At 43.3% G+C, this 18096-nt stretch overlaps 1 long non-coding RNA gene across 1 annotated transcript; it reads right to left on the bottom strand.

Annotated features, from left to right (window-relative positions):
- Positions 1–3738: 3738 nt before the first annotated feature.
- Positions 3739–9113, bottom strand: LOC123456617. The gene is made up of 3 exons (XR_006634595.1): positions 9024–9113; positions 5264–5345; positions 3739–3859 (listed from the first exon to the last, which is right to left on the bottom strand). It is a non-coding gene; the product is annotated as an uncharacterized LOC123456617 (long non-coding RNA).
- Positions 9114–18096: the final 8983 nt, after the last annotated feature.

The raw sequence follows: 18096 nt of genomic DNA, 5'->3' as shown, positions 1-18096 counted from the left end.
GGGGGCGCATGCGTCTGGAGTTCGTTTGCAGTGGCTGGAGGCCCTGGTGCACCCATTCTCTCTCTCTCTCTCTCTGTCGCTCTCAAATAAATAAATAAAAATAAACAAAAACATTTTCTTAAAAACTCTTGCCTTTTCATAGCAGTTAAACTTCCTATTGAGCTTATTCTCTGAGGTATAGAGCATCCTCGTGCAGTTAATTGGAAGAGGGCATCAAGAATGTGGCCTTAGGGAACCTCCGCCCTTCCTGCTTGCAGAGGTTTGGTCTGTTTTCTGCTGGATGTGATAAGCCATTAATAGCAACGTGGTTTTAAAAATGACAGTCAGGCTTTCTGCAACATAAGCTGAGCACTGAGGTGCGGTAAGTGCGTTGGGCAGTGAGGGCTCCGTGGAAAGGTACCTGTCTCACGATGTGGACAATGGGCGCCAAGGCGGTGTCTTGGTCAGGCTGGCTTACATACTTCTCACACACTGGCTCCTTCTGGTGCTTTGGATCCCCCTTGTCCTCCGGGTCCACGAAGTCATCCTCCTTCTCAGTCTTTATTGTTATGTGGCATTTGACATCAACCGGCTCAACATTCTCGAGATCCTCTTGGACCTCATCACCAGCAACAGATTGATCACTGTTGTCCTCAGTTCCGCTATCCTCCAGCAGGAACTTAGGATCCACAACAAATTCGATATCGATAGGGGAGGCCAGCAGCCTTTCGTCAATTTCATAGCTTGTGTCTAAGGAAGGATGCACAGAGGAGTCCATGATTCAAAGAGCCCAAAAGTACTAATGTCATACCACAGGAAAGCGCAGCATGACTGTATGTTTAACAATGAGATGGGGAGCTGGAAAAATGGCTTAGCGGTTAATCGCTTGCCTGTGAAGCCTAAGGACCCTGGTTCGAGGCTCCATTCCCCAGGTCCCACGTTAGCCAGATGCACAAGGGGGCACACGCGTCTGGAGTTCGTTTGCAGTGGCTGGTGCGCCCATTCTCTCTGTCTCTTTCTCTCTCTCTCTCCCTCCCTCCTCTCTGTTGCTCTCAAATAAATAAAAATGAACAAACAAAAAATTAAAAAAAATTTAAGCTAGCCCACATTCTTGACCAATGACAAGATCACAAAAGACAAGAAAAGATGGGAGGGCCTGTGAAAGACTGTCATGAAGTAGGAAAAGATGTAAAACTGGGGCAAAATGAAGATCAGAGTTTAGTATTATACCAGTGGTTTACCTGTGAACAATTTTACCATGGTTACATAAGCTGTGACATTAAAAGATGCCCTAAATGGGAGAGTGTCTTTCTGTCTTTTAAAACATTGGTATTATTGCTGCAACTCAAGTTCTTTTTTTTTTTAAGGTTTTTTTTTTATTATTTATTTATTTGCAAGCAGAGAGAGAACATGGGTTCACCAGGGCCTCTTTCCACTGCAAACCATTTTGTACCTCTGACTTTATGTGGGCACTGGGGAATCGAACCCACAATGTCCAGCTTAAGTAGCAAGTGCCTTTAACTGCCAAGCCATCTCCCCAGCCCTCAAGTTCTTTTTTATTAATAGGTTCTCACACATTCTCAGGCTATGTTTAACCTTGTAGTTCAGCCAAGGCTGGCCTTGAACTCCTGATCATCCTAATTATGCCTTCCAAGTGCTGGGATTACAGGTGTGTGTCACCATTACCATCTTGTTGTAATGCATCTCTACGTCTAAAATTGTATCAAAATGAGAACATTAGGAAATATAAACATCTAAGGACCACATGGCATAGTGGTAGTGACAAAGGTAAGCGCAGTGGCACTTGTATAATCCTCTCATCTCAGCATTTGTGAAGTGAGCCCCAGGACAGGGCAAGCTCCTGACAGAATCTTGTCTCCAAACAGCAACAAGGACAGTGGAGGAGCCAGCAGGCCATCACCCTTCCTGGAGGTCCAATAAGCAGTCAGTGGCTGTGAGGTGGGGAGCTCTATTCTTCAGTGACAGTCCCTCACGCATACCCATGCACCAGCCCTAACTGAACTCAGCATGTTCACAAGTAAAGAAATGATGCCTGTCGTGGTGGCGCACGCCTTTAATCCCAGCACTCGGGAGGCAGAGGTAGGAGGATCATGGTGAGTTCGAGGCCACCCTGAGATGCCATAGTGAATTCCAGGTCAGCCTGAGCTAGAGCGAGACCCTACCTTGAAAAAAGAGAAGGAAAGAAAGGAAGGAAGGAAGGAAGGGAGGGAGGGAGGGAGGGAGGGAGGGAAGGCAAAGAAAAGAAAGTAGAAGTGGGATTATTTGGGAACAAAAAAATGGGGTTGGGGCTGGAGAGATGGCTTAGCGGTTAAGTGCTTGCCTGTGAAGCCTAAGGACCCCGGTTCGAGGCTCAGTTCCCCAGGTCCCACGTTAGCCAGATGCACAAGGGGGCGCACGCGTCTGGAGTTCGTTTGCAGAGGCTGGAGGCCCTGGCGTGCCCATTCTCTCTCTCTCTCCCTCTATCTGTCTTTCTCTCTGTGTCTGTCGCTCTCAAATAAATAAATTTTAAAAAAATTTATAAAAAAAATGGGGTTGGTGGGAGGAAGACAGGGACAAGAAAAGGTAATGGGCGTGAACAGGATCAAAATATTTTATATACATGTAGAAAATTGTCAAAAAATAAACTGGCTGGGCGTGGTGGCGCACGCCTTTAATCCCAGCACTCGGGAGGCAGAGGTAGGAGGATTGCCATGAGTTGGAGGCCACCCTGAGACTACAGAGTGAATTCCAGGTCAGCTTGAGCCAGAGTGAGACCCTACCTCGATAAACCAAAATAAATAAATAAATAAATAAATAAATAAACTGATAAATAGATTTAATCCTAAGGAATACCTTTCTTGTAAATTTCAAAAAGGTTCTACATATGGGTCATTGCGTATGCACAGACAATGTCTAAAAGCTCATATAATTAGCTATTAAATGTGGTGAACCCTGGGCATGCGAGGAGCCTAAAGTAAGAAGTACTTTCCCATTTTTGTTTTGTGTATGGCTTAGGTTCTGAATGCCATGTTAATTACCTTTGTTTAGAGTATTACAAGTGTATAAACACGTGCATCTCACATGCATAGACATGTGTACACAAATTTGAGTTTGATGAAAGTTCTGGAATGATATAAAATCACCAACAAAATTTTAAAAATTAGCCAGGCTTGGTGGCACACACCTCTAATCCCAGCACTCGGGAAGCAGAGGTAGGAGGATCATGTGAGTTCGAGGCCACCCTGAGACTACATAGTGAATTTCAGGTCAGCCTGAGGTAGAGTAAGACCCTACCTCAAAAAAAAAAAATTTAACTCTGTGCCACAGCAGAATAGAGTGCGTGAACATGGAAAGGTAAAATGCTCTTCCTCCAAGGACTGAGCCCTATCATAATCTTTGGGACATTAAAATTAACTGGGAGGTTAACACTTATCCAGCAGGGGGGATGATCAGTGCTGGAGCTCACTCTTGGGATTTCACACCAGTCTAATAGCCTATTTTATTTATTTATTTGACAGAGAGAATGGGTGCGCCAAGGCCTCCAGCCACTGCAAACGAGCTCCAGACATGTGCGCCCCCTTGTGCATCTGGCTAACATGGGTCCTGGGGAATTGAACCCAAGTCCTTGGGCTTTGCAGGCAAATAAATACCTTAGCCACTAAGTCATCCCTCCAGCCCAATTTCATACCATTCTAAACAGAACGTTATCCTCGTTTCCACCTTTCAGGTCACCTCATACAAATGCCTCGATATCCCTACCTGACTGTGGTGTTCTGCACTCTGTAGATGAAATACTGGTCTCACTGGATGAATCTGAATGAGTCATAAATAGTTCAAAAGGATTTGGCTCTGGAAATGACATATCTTCTATATTCTCCTCCTGAATTTCCAAAAAAAGGAAGAAATGACATTTGATCTTCCAGATAGACTGAGACGTCCCAACAACAGCATTGTCAACGCATTTCACATCACAATTTCAAACATGCTTCCATCACTTGAAAACCTAACACCAAATCATCAACTATCTCCTTGAAAAATATTTTTGGATGAAGACACCAAACAGAGACCATGAGTACCACAAGGTGTAAGCTGCAAAGCTTAAGAAGAGAAAAAAAAAAAAAAAATATATATATATATATATACACATACATACATATACGTATATATATTTATTTATTTATTCTCATTATAAAGCCTGAAACAATTAGTTCAAAGATGGGGGCGCACAGCCAGTGTAGGGCAAAGGAAACCCCACTACTAGCTGCGTAACGACCGCCCTGGATTTCAGGCTGATGGAATGGAAAAGAATTCGTAGTTGTGAAATGCAATGTTCTCTTCTTGCGTTGAGGCCACTTGCTTGCTGCTTTAAACCATGCACAGATGCATCTGAACTAGGATGGGTTTAGACCCCAACGAACTCCTCTTAAGTAGAAAGTTCCCTAACACACAAAAAATGGATTCAATATACGTAGCCCTGTGCCACAGTTCAGTGGCACAGTACACTACATTGCATTTACCCTTTTGATCCTCCTGTGGCGTCTCTGCCCTTGCCCAACATTGCAACTGTGTATAAAACAGCTACAATCACTTTCCATGCAGGCCACATAAGTGGGTACGTGGCACAGTCACTAAACTGGTTCTCTCTGAGGCCCAGGTGCCTGCCACTGTGGTGATGGCACGATGGGGAACGAAGGAGACTCCCTACAGGATTCACTTGATTAACTGATGATGAGGGGATGAATGGGTGAGGCACCCCTGCAATCCCTTAGGGAAAGGCTAGGGTCAGCAGAAGCGAATTAGGGACCACGTACTGGCTGTCCCATCAAGGCACTAGGGGCTGTGATTCTTTGGATTGTATCTCATAACCTGGTGCAGAGGACAGATAAATTATTTTATATTTTTGATACAAGGCCTTACTGTGTAGCCCAGACTGTCCTGGAGTTCACTGTGGTTGCAGCAATCCTCCTGTCTCAGTCTCCTGAATGCTGAGACTATAAATAGGAGTCACCATGCTCAGCTTCAATTTCCATTATGAAAAAAACAATTTCAACAATGTCGGGGATAGAGCATAGCGTAACTTTTTTGCAGTCACTGCAGGGATCATTCTAAGCACGATAGTTAATGGCTCAGTAAGAAAGGCCTATGAAATGGCACCTATAGGACATTTCATATACCACACCAATGTGACACAAGTATCGAAATAAATTTGTCAACATACTTTAATGAACCATTCACATTAGAGAGAAGAACCCGGCTTCTACCCTATGGCTGTCAATGTACGTACATCTGAAGAGGGTTCAGAACGTATTTCTTCCTTGATGCGAATCTCTTCATGCTTAACATCTAGGCAGGAGCGTTTTTCAGGGCTTGATAAAAACAAATTTTTTTATGAAAATGTATTTTGTATAATGACATATGAATGAACATGTCATAATGAAAGTAATCATTTTATAAATTGGTAAACATTAAGAAAACATGTGTTTCAGTGTTTACATTTTTCTTTTTTTAGGATTGGAGGTACCCTTCAGTGGCAGAACGTTTGCCTAGCATGTGCAAGGGCCTGGGTTTATTCCAAATACAATAGAGCTAACCATGAAATTAATGAACTATGAAAGCAAATACAGTATCCAGTGAATTATATTAAAAAAAAAAAAAGAACACTTCATCTTGAGTGGTCAGTTCTAGTCCTTCAAAAACCCTGTCTTTAGCTGGAGCACTGGGCCATAGAGGTGTGTTACTCGACAGGGACAGAGCTAACTATGTCTTACCACATAGCACTGGTCTTAGTACAAGGTCTGGTCTGACTTATGAATGTCTCCTAGAAGGAATTTTCCACAAATATATGATTGAGTAGCCGTGTAGTCTTGGCATTCATTTGGCCTGTGAATATCTTTAGTGTTACCAGCTGGCATCTAAGCCAGGAATCAGAAGGTTCCAATGACTCATCAAGCAACACTGTATGTCACCTTCTGTATATGGGAAAAAAAGAGGTTTCTGGTAGTCCAGAAAACAGTAATCAGGTGACAAAGGCGGTTTGTGTTTTGACATAGGTACACACTGTGGAATGGATCAAGCGAGTTACGTGCAATGCTCACACAACTATTTGGGGGCAAGAACCCTTAAAATGTCATAGCAATTTTCAAATATGTGTTATTTACTGACTGGTATCACAATAATGTACACAGAAATGTGGCCTACATAGGTTTCTACTTTTGTCAAAGGTTATCCAATGATGCTTGCAACATCTGTTTCTTTCACTCATTACAAAGTTTATCTAACATATCCTTCATAATATTAAATTTCACCTAGGAGGTTTACTTTCAGTGTCATAGACTGACAGGCCTCAACCAACTGTGCAGTTTAGAGGAAGAATGAGAGCAGATACAGTTCACAACAAACTATGTACACATACCCACGCACACGTACAAAGGGAAGGGGAGAGAGAAGCGAAGGAAGGAGACGGAGGGCAAAATGTACCGTTGTATGAGTAAAGGAAGATGCACGTGACTGCTCCTGCCAAAACTAAAATTCAAAAGAAAAGAAAACTAGCAATACAGCCTGTTTTGGTGGTATACACTAGCGGGAAATTGTTGCAGAGGAATGGAGGTAGCAGGAGGATCAGGAGGTTGAGGCCAACCTGAGATACACCTATTTTTAAAAAAGCAATAGAGCCAGGTACATGCATTTAATCCCAGCACTTGGGAGGCAGAGGTAGGAGGATCACCAGGAGTTCAAGGCCACCCTGAGCTAGAGTGAGACCCTACCTCGAAAAACCCAAAAAAAAAAAAAAAAAAGCAATAGAGTTAAAGCAAAAATAATGGCCTCAGGGCTAGAGAGATGGCTTAGCGGTTAAGCACCTGCCTGTGACGCCTAAGGACCCTGGTTCGAGGCTCGATTCCCCAGTACCCACATAAGCCAGATGTCCACGGGGGCACACGAGTCTGGAATTCCCTTGCAATGGCTGGAGGCCCTGGCATACCCATTCTCTCTCTTTCTCTATCTGCCTCTTTCTCTTCCTATCTGTCGCTCTCACTCTCGAAAATAAATAAATTAAAAGAAAAAAAGAAAGTAAAAAAATAATAATGGCCTCAGATAATGTTTTCTTCTCAAGTGCCAAAAGACAGACAAAATCTACTCCACTTCTTCTGTCCAAGTGTCAAAAGACAGACAGACTCTACTTTTTTCCTCCTGACTAGTATGCAAGCCTGGCATCTTCATTACAGGGTAGCAAATGAACCTCATTAAGGAAAAAAAATCATATTTGACTTGTCTACTCAGCACAAGCAGCTCTAGGGCTATTTATTCAAAATCAGTTCTTTAAAAAGAGACCAATACTTCAGATCAGCTGCCCCCAATTTTCCTAAGCTTAAGAGTCTTGGGTCATGAGACTGTCTTTCATTAGTGTGTAAACTCTTAGCCATTTCACTTTGCTTCAATGAGTTTTGAATACAAACACTGACATAAAGTTGACCAAAAACATTAACAATTGAATTGGTCTTATCAATCTCAAATCTAGTAAGCAGTCTGAAGTTTTAATGCTTTTAGAAAATCAAAATAATTTGTCATGCCACTGAAGACAGAATGTGGGTTGGCTGGAGGTTAAATAAACAAATGAAACATAAACTTCAGAATTGATGTTGCTTCTTTAGAAATACGTGGTGGGTTGTTGAATAGGTATAAGAAGGAGCTCAGTGGTACAGGTGAACTCATCAGCATTGTCTGTGGGCTAGAAATGCATTGTTTAAATATTTTTACTTATTCACAAGCAGAGAGATAGAGAAGAGAGTCAGAGAGAATGGAAGCATCAGGGACTGCAGCCACTGCAAATGGACTCCAGATGTGTGTCCTACTTTTGGGTTTGGCTTTATGTGCGTGGCGGGGAATCAAACTAGGATCTTTTGGCTTTGCAGGCAAGCACCTTAACCACTGAGCAATCTCTCTAGCTCAGAAATGCACTTTTAAAAACATTTTCCAGCCGGATGTGGTGGCGCATGCCTTTAATCCCAGCACTCGGGAGGCAGAGGTATGAGGATTGTCGTGAGTTCGAGGCCACCCTGAGAATCCATAGTGAATTCCAGTTCAGCCTGGGCTAGAGTGAGACCCTACCTCGAAAAACAACAACAACAACAACAAAAAAAAACATTCCCCTTGGGCTGGAGGGATGGCTTAACAGTTAAGGCGTTTGCCTGAAAAGCCAAAGGACCCAGATTTGATTCCCCAGGACCTGCGTTAACCAAATGCACAAGGGGGCGCAGTGACTGGAGGCCCTGGTGCGCCCATTCTCTCTTGCCCTCCCTCTTTCTCTGCCAAATAGATAAATAAATATAAAATCTTAAAAAAAAAATTTCCCCTTAAAATAATAAAATATGGTCTTCTTTATTTTTGAGGAAAAAGTAGTAAAATGTAATTTCGAAGTGTGTTATCCTAATTTGTAAGTCATTAAATATCTCCATCCATTCAACTAGTGCTGCTTATTATTTTAATGATTTTAAAATAATCAAAAGCCAGTCACAGCTATGACATGTAAACGGAGGGGGAAGGATGCCAGGGATGGGAAGGGGAGACTGGAGAGGAGTTGGGAGAAGAGAATCAGCAGAAAAAAATGGTATACAAAAACGTCAGGATGAATGCTGCCAAAATCTCTGTGTGCTAATTTAAAATAAAATTAAGAAGAAATAACTCAACAATGACATGGGAAATACAGTTGCTTCTCTTGCCTTACATTGCTGTGAAAATATGAATTAAAGCCGGGCGTGGTGGTGCCTGCCTTTAATCCCAACACCCGGAGGCCAAGGTGGGAGGATCACTGTGAGTTCGAGGCCACCCTCAGACTACATAGTGAATTCCAGGTCAGCCTGAGCTAGAGTGAGACCCTACCTCGAACCCCCCCAAAATAAATTATATTAAGTGGTAAAGTAGGCTCAGCCTAGCAACTTGGTGGTCTGGATTCATTCAAATCGGTAGTTGTTCTTTCTATTGTCTTAGTTTCATTTAGCAAGAGTTCATTCATGCTCTCCATTGCTTCTGTCACCTTTGCCTCTTACCTGCTATATTCCAAAAGGCTACCGCCATCTGAATCCTGCATGGCTGTATTATCATCGTTACCATCATCATCTTCTTCTGCAGTACAAACTCCCTGCAGAAAAAAAAAAAAGTCATATTAGTTTCTGTTGCTTGGAGAAGCCAAGACCTTGTACGTGGGAGCCATACACTTTACTACACAGAATGATACCCCCAGTCCTCCAATTATCATATTTAGTCACCCACTCACCCTCCACTCACATGAAATTTCTTCTCCAAAATATTCAGTAATAGAAAAACAATACCCTAGAAACCAGAGCCCCAAATCCACCTGTTTTCAAATCTGATTTCCAATACACTTAGGGGAACTTTCCCATTCATTACTATGGATATCAAAGTTCTGAACAGCCTGACCCCTGCCTCTTCTTGGGTGCCATTTCTTACTGCCCCTTTCATCTTTCTCCTTGTTTGAGTCACATAATGCATTTTGTTCCCTCAGACTCTCCAAGCTAGTCACTGCACCGTCTGCTAAGATTGCTCTGGTCATCATCGTCCATGGGGCCCCAAACTCCCCCACAGGAAAACATTCACCAGAAATTCCTGACTCCTCTTCCTGAACTGCTCCGCTCTCATTAATCATTAACCCATCACTCCACTTTAAGATCTCCATGACCCACGTCAGCAGTCTACCTGCTGTTGCCTTGGCCCTCCATGAACATGAGAAGTAGCCCGTATGTTGTTGAAAGAAGAAAATAAGTGAGCTTGAATCTGGCCCATGGACTCCATGAAGTAGCTCTTCCTTTCAGAGACAGAAAGCTATTCTAATGCACTGCGTAATGAGGAAAGAAGCTCTATCATAACTATCATATATCGTATATCATAATATCATATCAAAACACGGGAGTGATTCTCTCTTACGTGCACACTGAAGGCCTGGGCACTGCTGTCTGACAGCCGAGAGTGAAAGGAGGTGACCTTCAAAGTGACAGACCCATCCTGCAAACAAACGTACCTTGAACATCTGTGTGCTCAGAACGCAGATGGTCCCCACTAGATAATACTGCTGCTCCCATAGTAACTTTGTTCTAGATGATCGAATACTTCTACGGCTAGGACCAAAGCTTCCAAAAAAGACGAATGATTCTGCGGAGACAGACACACATATGGAAATCAAATGGAAAGGCAAAGGAAATAAACAAGGAGACAGACAACTGTCCCATCCTTCTGTTTGTCAGCCCACTGACAATTTTCAGATTCAACATTGGGAGCCTTGGAATTTTCTTTCTATCTTCCTTCCTGGATGGCTAACCTCCCCAACTGGTCACCAGGGAAAGAGAATTCGTTACCGAGAATTCGTGTCGGGCATCAGTCTACCGTTAGGACTTGAGGGGGTGGTTTTCTTAGCCTCTAAACGAAATCTGGTTCCTTTCTTTCACGTAAACCACATGGACAGCACTCAGCACGTATGTGAGTGTGTGGCAAAGTGTTTTTAGAGTTGTCTAGTTTTTAATTCTCAAGAAACTTGAGTAATATTTTAACGTGCATATGTGCAATTACAACACAAGGTCTACCTACTTCTAATTTAAGCCCCAAATGTTTGATGGTCCCAAATCAGTTCATTTGAATTACGTATGTCAATTTCTCGGCTTGCACTTCCTTAAACCTCAAAAGCAGTAAATCGGGACCCATAAATGACAAAAATTTGGGTTTTGATTTGTTATAAACACCAGATTTTGTTCAGTATTTCTAGAGAGGTAACAAACTTCTTCTATGCTACTGGGTGGAACCCTGGTGAATTCCAGCTTTTGTATATTGGTCCTTGAGAAAATGTTAGAATTCAGACCTTAGCCAATATAGGCCCTGTTATGACCTATGACTCATGTAGGCTCCCCCAAACCTACTTCCTCTCCCCCATTGCAGCGCTGCTTTCTCTTCTAAGTTCTGGAACTCATGGAGTTCCCTTGAAGCCTTCTTTGATTACGTTTCACTATCCCTTCCTTTGCTAAGAGAGAGAATCCTTTATCAATGCAGCCCACCATGTTTCTATACTACCCCACATTGTACATTAAACTATTAGTTTTTTTTTAATTTTATTTAAATGACAGAGAGAGAGAGAATGGGTGTGCCAGGCCTCCAACCACTGCAAACGAACTCCAGACGCGTGCGCCCCCTTGTGCATCTGGCTAACGTGGGACCTGGGGAACCGAGCCTCGAACCGGGGTCCTTAGGCTTCACAGGCAAGCGCTTAACCACTAAGCCATCTCTCCAGCCCTACACTACCAGTTTTAAATGTCTAATGAACAGAGATAGAAACTGACCACGAGGATACCAGAGGGCGTGTGAATGCCAGAAGCGAGAGTCTACATAACTCATGAATGTCAAAGATGCTCAACTGGACTGCTTACCATCATATGCGTCCTGCAGATTCAAGATGAATTTCACATATTCATGAGTATGACCGTTGTTCTCACTTAATTTTCGTGTGCTCAGGTTACAGCAGAATTCAATGCGCTTACCAACTGAAGAGAACAGAAACAAACTGGACTGCAGGTGGGCTGCACCATGACAATCAAGACTCAAGAGAAAGATCGAGATTTAGTGGAGCAAAGAATGTTTCAGGTTCGGAAGACAGTTGTAAATACTTGGTGATACAAAACTGGACTACGGTCAAGAGCTACAGTGGCTCTAGTTTCTTGTAAAAAGATATTTCACAGAGTGTGATTTGTCTCTTTAAACCTAGTGAATTTTCCTTTCAGTTTTTATGTATTTATGCATGAGTGCGTGTGTGTGTATGGGTGTGCCAAGATCTCATGCAACCAGCTTACATGGGTGGTTTGGGAATTGAACCTAGCCTGACTGGCATTGCAAGGAAGAGCTATTAACTGCTGAACTATCTTCCCAGACCCAAACCTAAGTATGTTGTTGCTTTTTATTATTTACCTAAGTGCACTAAGGGAAGATCCAAGGTAATCTTCTGAGCCACTCCATCTTTGTCTTCATCGGAGAGAATGCTTAACAATGTGCTCCCCATTATCTCAGCCTGGAAAGAGGGAGAGAATAAATTTTACTTTATATGCTAATAGCATTCATTTTCCCCATGTCCTTGTGTCCAGAGAGTTTGGTTTCTGCATTACTTCAGCCACTTATGGCTGTACCTGTTCTATCTCAGACAGTTTGCATTACCCTCCTCTAATAATTGTTCAGCCCTACAATCCATTTCTACCATGACTTTAAAAAAAATTTTGTTTTATTTATTTGAGAGTGAAAGACAGAGAGAGAGAGAGAGAGAATGGGTGTGACAGGGCCTCCAGCCACTGCAAACGAACTCCAGACACGTGCGCCCCCTTGTGCATCTGGCTAACATGGGCCCTGGGAATCGAGCCTCGAACCGGAGTCCTTAGGACTCACAGGCAAGCGCTTAACCACTAAGCCATTTCTCCAGCCCGTTTCTACCATGATTTTTAAGATTTATTTTTATTTATTTATTAGAGACAGAGAGAGAGAGGGAGAGAGTGAAAATGGCCATGACAGAGCCTCTAGCCACTGCAAACCAACTCCAGAGTCATGCGCCATCATGTGCATCTGGCTTATGTGGGAACCTGGAGAATCGAACTTGGGTCCCCAGGCTTCACAGGCAAGCAAGCGCCTTAACTACTAAGCCATCTCTCCAGCCTCTACCGTGATTTCACAGGGCACTATCCCCTCACGGAGTTGCAGCCGTCTTGACCTAGCTCAGAGGCTGAGGTTATTACAGTCACTCCTGCATGTTCACCCTTTCACTTGGCCATGTGTGCCTGGGCTCTGAATATGCTCAACGCTACCCGTGAGCCTCCCCTAAGCAACTGAACACGGGTGGGAAACATGGAGAAGCATGGCATGAAGTGTATAACTCTGACCCCAAGTACTTCCTCTGACAATTCATAGTCTGGCTCTTCAGCGTGGGGGGGTCCCAGTGACTGACACTTGTGCGCCACATCCTGCTTTCTCTTGGCTGTTTAAAATGTCGACCCAGATATTCTCCTGCTCCCCTCAGGCCATCATGTTTGCTCTCCCTACTGGGAAAAGTACATGCATGCTGTATTATGTATGCCATAATCTTGAGCAACCCCAAAGCAAGGAAACCAAAATTAAAGGTTAAAAAGCTGAGTGTGGTGGCGCATGCCTTTAATGTCAGCACTCAGGTGGCTGAGGTAGAAGATGGTCATGAGTTCGAGTCCAGTCTGGGGCTACAGAGTGACACCCACCTGTCCCATTCTCCCCAGAAGTTGCCACAGTTACTCTGATTCCTTCCTGACCCTCTGCCAAGTCATGCGGCCCAAGCCAAAAGTTCTCCCCACGGCCCGGGCATTCCATGATCTGCTTCCTTTCCACTCCTGTCTTTATCTCCTCCGCCTCTACCTTGATCCCTGCACCCCAGGAGGCCTCCCTCACTAGTCACATCTCAGACTTTTTTAATTTATTTATTTTTTTTATTTTTGAGAGCGACAGACACAGAGAGAAGGACAGATAGAGGGAGAGAGAGAGAATGGGCGCACCAGGGCCTCCAGCCTCTGCAAACGAACTCCAGACGCGTGCGCCCCCTTGTGCATCTGGCTAACGTGGGACCTGGGGAACCGAGCCTCGAACCGGGGTCCTTAGGCCTCACAGGCAAGCGCTTAACCGCTAAGCCATCTCTCCAGCCCACATCTCAGACTTTTAAGCCTGCGCCTGCTGAGGTATGAATCACTCATTCCCAGAGACTTCCAATGGCTTCTCCCTGGTGGCTCTGAAGTCTCTACTCCAAAGCATTGCAAATAGCATCGGCTCTCTGCCATTGGATTTATGTGTCCTCCCCATTCCAGTGTCAACTTTGTTAGCACAATGACCTTGCCAGCACTCAGCAATTGTTGGTGGGAAGGATAAGTAGCATTGTACCATGGGGCTGATATATAGTGACACATGGATAAATCGAGTATCAGATACGGAAGTAATGAGTTTTTAATGTAATAGGAACAAAGTCATAAGCAATATATTTTTTGTAGTTGAATCATGGCTGTGTGTGATGAAACACACATTCAAATACATTTAGCTGATTAGTATTAATAACCTGCAGTCAATATTTAGAAAGTTATCTTTACAGCCCATTTGTGAAACTATCCAATGAATTGGCCAATGTTCAAATTACCAGATGGATCCTGTCTCAATCAAGAAAGAGATGAGTGTGATCCAAAACAGAAAAAGTACCTTAAGTTAACAAATAAATATTCTGCAATGAACAAGCAATGTATTTGGAGAGTTAAAGACACTATTGCCCTCCCAAAAAGCTACAACCCCAGCTATTTGGGAGGCAGGAGGATCACAAGTTCAAGGCTTGCCAGGCCCATTGAGTAAGTTCAAGGCCAGCCTTAGCAGCTTAGTGAGACTCATTTCAAAATAATAGTAAAAAGAGGAGGAGCTGGAGATATAGTTCAGGGAGAGACTGCTTGCCTAGCATGTTCTCTCGGTTCAGTCACCAGTAAAACACACACACACACACATTCTTGTTGGGTATGTTGTATCATGCCTATATTCACAATACTTGGAAGGCTGAGGTAGGAAGACTGCCATGAGTTTGAATCAGAATGTCTCCAAAATGAAAGAAATCAAAATTCAGAGCAAGCTGTTTGGTGATCTGTAATTCCATGGACAGAGACATAGCCATGAGTATCTCATTGACTATATGGTCGATAATAATACCCACTGGCTTTATAATTTACCTCCAACTAAAATCTAAGGATTTAACAGCCATGCCAATGATCTTGATGCCTAAAACCAGGAGACATTAGTCGGATGTTATTTTTGTCTATCTTTGGCATTTGCTCCTATTATACAGGGCAGAAAGTTCAAGGTACTTAAAGCTTAATGACACAAAGATAAATACTGGCAAAAAAAAATAAGTGTTTTTTTAAAGGCAAATTTGAATACCTATGACTTTTACAAATGTTAATAGGAAGCTGGGCATGGTGGTGCACACCTCTGGTCCCAGCACTTGGAGGCTGAGGTAGGAGGATTTCTGTGAGTTTGAAGTCAGCCTGGGCTACAGAGTGAGTGCCACGTCAGAATGGCCTACAGTGAGACTCTGTTTCAGAAAAAAAAAAGAAAAATTAAATAAACCAACAAAAATGTCAGTATGGGGCTGGAGAGATGGCTTAGCAGTTAAGTGCTTGCCTGTGAAGCCTAAGGACCCCGGTTCGAGGCTCAACTCCCCAGGACCCACGTTAGCCAGATGCACAAGGGGGCGCACGCGTCTGGAGTTCGTTTGCAGTGGCTGGAGGCCCTGGCGCACCTACTCTCCCCCCCCTCCCCCTCTCCCTCTTTCTCTCTGTCTGTCTGTTGCTGTCAAATAAATAAATAAAAATAAACAAAAAATCTATTTAAAAAATGTCAGTATGGCCAGGCGTGGAAACTCATGCCTTTAATCCCAGCACTCAGGAGGCAGAGGTAGAAGGATCACCGTGAGTTCAAGGCCAGGCTGAGACTACAGAGTGAATTCCAGGCCAGCCTGGGCTAGAGCAAGACCCTACCTTAAAAACCAAAAAAGGGGGGACGCAGTATGGTCCCAGTCGTGATAGAGGAAAAGGCATTAACCCCACCCCCCTCACAGTGATCCTCCTACACAGGGTTAAAGGTGTGTACTACCCCGCCCAGCTCCAGCTGATTTCTTTTTGAAACAGGGTCTTCATGTGGCCGTAAGCTGGTTGCAAACTTGCTAAAAAGCAAAGGATGATCTTGAACTTTTGATCCTCATGCCTCCACACTCCTGAGTACTGGGGATTACAAGCATGTGACAATACACCTGATTCATGCTGGAGACTAAGCCCAAGGTCTTGTACATACTAGGAAAGTACTATAAAAATGAGCTATATACCCAGCCTTATGCCTGGATTTCTTTTAATATTTTCATTTATTTTGTGAGCATTTTTATTTCTTTATTTATTTAGCAGAGAGAATAAGAATGGGCAGGCCTGAGCCTCTTACCACTACAAATGAACTCCAGACGCGTGTGCCCCTTTGTGTATCTGGCTTTATGTGGGTACTGAGGAATCGCACCCAGGCTGTCAGGCATTGCAAGCAAGCGCCTTTTTTTTTTTGGTTTATTTTTATTTATTTATTTGAGAGCGACAGACAGAGAAAAAGGCAGGGAGAGAGAGAGAATGAGAATGGGCGCACCAGGGTTTCCAGCCTCTGCAAGCGAACTCCAGACACGTGCACCCCCTTGTGCATCTGGCTAACGTGGGTCCTGGGGAATCGAGCCTCGAACCGGGGTCCTTAGGCTTCATAGGCAAGCACTTAATCGCTAAGCCATCTCTCCAGCCCAAGCAAGCGCCTTTAATTGCACAGCCATCTCTCTTCAGCCCCTATACCTTCATTTTAAAATGCATCGATCTCAGTAACCAAGTACGAATTTAAGGTTACGAGTTCAAACCACTGTTCTTGGACACCTTTACCTTATGTTGCAAGTGTGTGTGTGTGTTTGTGTGTGCGCGTGTGGCGTGCGCATGTGCATACACTAAAATGTTGAAGGCTATGGAGTCTCTTGAAAGCTAAGCTTCTCAGCCAACTACATGAAGCATGTAATAGAAAAGCGTCACGAATCTCAGTCAATACTAGATTTCATTTATGTGATAAGTAAAAAATAAAATATGAAAGACCTGCAGAGTCCCTGTGAAATAGCTTCTAATCTACTTGCAACTTAACTACCAGCCAAATCTACTCATTTCCATGCTTTAAGCTCAAGTGCTTTAAGCCCTTTAGCTTATGAGACAAGTCTGGAAAGGGAGGAAGGAATACTCAATGAAAACAGCAGCTTCCACCATGTGAAGACACCTGGACAAAAGCAGTCTATGAAGCAGGCAATGGGCCCTCGTCAGACACCAGATCTGCTGAAGACTTGCTGCTGGTCTTCCCAGACCCCATAATTGTGTGAATTAAATGTCTGTCATTTAGGCACCATCCCACCTAGGTCACTGCATTTCAGCACCTTCAGTGGACCTAGGCAGACTTGCATTCACTAGGCAAATGCCCACTGGTTCTGAGACTGTCATTTCCCAAAGCACATGCTGGTGCGTGCATGGTGATACAGGCCCGTGATCGCAGCAGCTGAGCCCTAAGGGCAGCAAGTTCTAGGCGCTGCCTGAGCTTGAAAGTGAGACCCCGTCTCAATGGGCACGACAGCAAAACCTGGACACATTTAGACAACAATGAGGCATATGCTTCTTAACCTTAACCAAACCAAAATGACTTATTTTCTCACAGGCTGGCAAAACTTACCGAGTCATAACCCAGTAGATCTGAGATATTTTCCGATACAAAAACAATGATGCCATGTATGTCCAGCATGATCGTAATAGTTTGAAGAGACTGAAGAAAAGAGAATCATAATGTAATTAAATAGTGGAACAATAATAAAAGGATAGATTTATTTCTAGGTGCATAAATAAATATGACAGCATACTGAAATGTATTTCATTTCTTACATATCAATAAAACGGGCATAACTTAATTAAAATTCCATTATTCTTCCTCCCACACAGAATCTACTTGACCTTAAGCATGAGATGTTTATCAAGTGATGTGTCACTTAGACAAATTTCAATGTACACCCAATTAACTCACAGAACCCTACAAAATAGGCTAGGAAGATTCATTTCTGCATGTAAGTAGCTTCATTTTAAGCATATTTAATTTTAAGAATGTTAATAGAAGCCAGGTGTGGTGGCGCATGCCTTTAATGCCAGCACTCGGGAGGCAGAGGTAGGAGGATCACCATGAGTTCGAGGCCACGCTGAGACTACAGAGTGAATTCCAGGTCAGCCTGAGCTAGAGTGAGACCCTACCTCGAAAAACAAACAAACAAACAAAAAAAAAAGTTAAGAAAGTTAAGAGTAATTTAATGACATTTTCATTTGTGGTCAGTTATCTACTTATAAATGTAGATAAATCCATCACATTTCTCCTATATAATCGATTTACTATCCAGACAATATCTTCTGGTAGGAAACATCTAAAATAATAAATACCCCAGCACTCAGGAGGCAGAGGTAGGAGGATCGCCATGAGTTCGAGACCATCCTGAGA

This window comes from Jaculus jaculus, chromosome X (assembly GCF_020740685.1).
Source record: "Jaculus jaculus isolate mJacJac1 chromosome X, mJacJac1.mat.Y.cur, whole genome shotgun sequence".
Classification (NCBI taxonomy): domain Eukaryota; kingdom Metazoa; phylum Chordata; class Mammalia; order Rodentia; family Dipodidae; genus Jaculus; species Jaculus jaculus.
This window is presented reverse-complemented; position numbering and strand designations above follow the sequence as displayed.